The sequence below is a fragment of the Nycticebus coucang genome, chromosome X, assembly GCF_027406575.1.
Source record: "Nycticebus coucang isolate mNycCou1 chromosome X, mNycCou1.pri, whole genome shotgun sequence".
Taxonomy (NCBI): domain Eukaryota; kingdom Metazoa; phylum Chordata; class Mammalia; order Primates; family Lorisidae; genus Nycticebus; species Nycticebus coucang.
Window position 1 is genome coordinate 116,711,956 of NC_069804.1, and position 2,097 is coordinate 116,714,052.

The following is a 2,097-nucleotide window of genomic DNA, read 5'->3' on the forward strand; positions in this document are numbered from 1 at the left end:
AAAAGCAGTGGTTCAAGACCACTCAAGATGGTTGTCACTTCAAGAGAAAAAAAGCTCACACACGCACATGCTCACACATAGTCTTGCTCACACACAGATACACAAGCACACACTCTCACATGCACACATACACACAAAAAACAAACCCAGTATTTTTCAGCAATACAATCAATTTACAACAAGTACAAAAATCAGAATTATTTTACAATGCTTCCCTTTTTAACAAAAAAGATGCCCACCATGGGGTTCGTGTATATATTGACTTATTTTTAAAGATACTAGTGTTACTACATGAAACTCCTGTATTTTAGTCCTTCTTTTATTTACTTTCTATCTTCCACCTATGAAAAGAGTTTCAGGTTGGTGGACAGATGGGTGATTTATATTCTGTGAAATTGAATGCAATAGCTCTCGACACTGGCCAGAATATCTTCTTGCCATTTCAATACTTGGCAGTAGTGACATTGATACGTAAATTGCCATTTTTTGCTTTTTTGACACTAGCTGTGCAGTGCTAGTGTCAAAACCTAGGCAGTCACGCTTCATAATGGCTGTTTCAAATCTCTCCTGAATAGATCGAGGAATTGCTTCCCAAATCAATTGTCCTCTATGACCACTTAGCTCAAGTCGGTAAATAAAATTTTCAGCTTGCTTGGGTGTTCCTATCAGCTGTAGAATTGCGAAGAACTGCTCTCAACCATTGGAGTTTCCTCGTTTCTCTAAGACCACTATGAAGTGAAAGCCAAAACAGGACAGAGTAGTCAACCAGTCAATAGCACCAGGATGATTACAGTCTGTAGCAATGAAAACTGTATTGTCTCTCTGTAGTGCTTTAAGAGGCTGATGCTGACGCATCAGATGGAGCATGACAGCATCCACAGAGCCTTGCCATTGACAGGAAACACCAGGGCACGGACAGGAATAAGGCCTAAACTCACAGAGCCCTTCGTGGTCTGCCTTTTCTGTGGGCCGCAGAGTTATTCCACACCCAGAAGAGGCATATTTACAAAGGAAAAGTACTGAATTGGCCACTTTCTCCACAACCAAGTTGCAAATGGATCCCAATGGGCCCCGGCATGTTGGACAAGTCACCTTTGGGCGACAGCTGGTACAAACAAGATGACCATGCTGACATTGAAGGATGGGTGGTAACACATAGTCAAAGTAGACTGGACACTCAAAAAGACTTGCCAAGTCACTGTTGGATGCAGTTGTGTCAGTCAGGGCGGGCACCCTCTGGGATGGTGGACGCTGTTAGCGACCAGCAGGTAATGCCAAGGCAGTCTGATGACTCATTTCTGTGGGTGGAGAGCAGGCCCGGAACCTTCCTGGCTCAATCGTGCTCGGTCACCAATCCTCACTACTGGGGTAGCCCCACAGCCTCTTGCCTTCACCAAGACGGACCGGACACCCTGGGCTGCCGCCGCTTCTGGACAGCGCTCCCCTCAACCGCTGCCTGGCTTCTCACTAACTGCCTCTGGCGCAGCTGTTTCTCTTGTGCTAGAGCCAGTAGCGAGCTCCTGCTAAATATCACACAGCAGGGCCTGGGGGCCCTGAGGAGGTGTGGCCCCGAGCGCCAGCCGCCTGACTGCTTTTTTTACATAAGAATTATTTATCCAAATTCAGTGTGTGGGCTTGGCGCTTGTAGCTCAGCGGCTAGGGCGCCAGCCACAATGACACCTACCACAAAATATTAGCCGGGGATTCTAGAGGGCGCCTGTAGTCCCAGCTCCTCTCCAGCGCTCCTCTCAGAGGTGGTCTGGTTTCCTTCCCCCTAACCGCGGGAGGAACAGTGGTTTTGCGCGCTGGAGTCCGTGGCGCGCTCCCGCTAAATACCACAAATAGGGGCGCGGGGCCCTGAGGTGGCACGGCCCCGCCTGCTGGCTGCCTGGCTGCTTTTTTTTTTTTTTTTTTTTTTTTTTTGAGATAGAGCCTCACTATGTCGCCCTCTGTAAAGTGCTCAAACATCACAGCTCACAGGAACCTCAAACTCGTGGGCTCAAACAATTCTCTGGCCTCAGCCTCCGTAGTAGCTGGGACTACAGGCGCCCGCCACAATGCCCGGCTATTTTTTGTTTTTGTTGTTGTCATTGTTGT

The 2,097-nt window shown here is 48.1% G+C and overlaps 1 pseudogene; it reads right to left on the reverse strand.

Annotated features, from left to right (window-relative positions):
* Positions 1-330: 330 nt before the first annotated feature.
* LOC128576958 (E3 ubiquitin-protein ligase SIAH1-like) lies at positions 331-1,296 on the reverse strand (annotated as a pseudogene).
* Between the last annotated feature and the right edge of the window lie 801 nt (positions 1,297-2,097).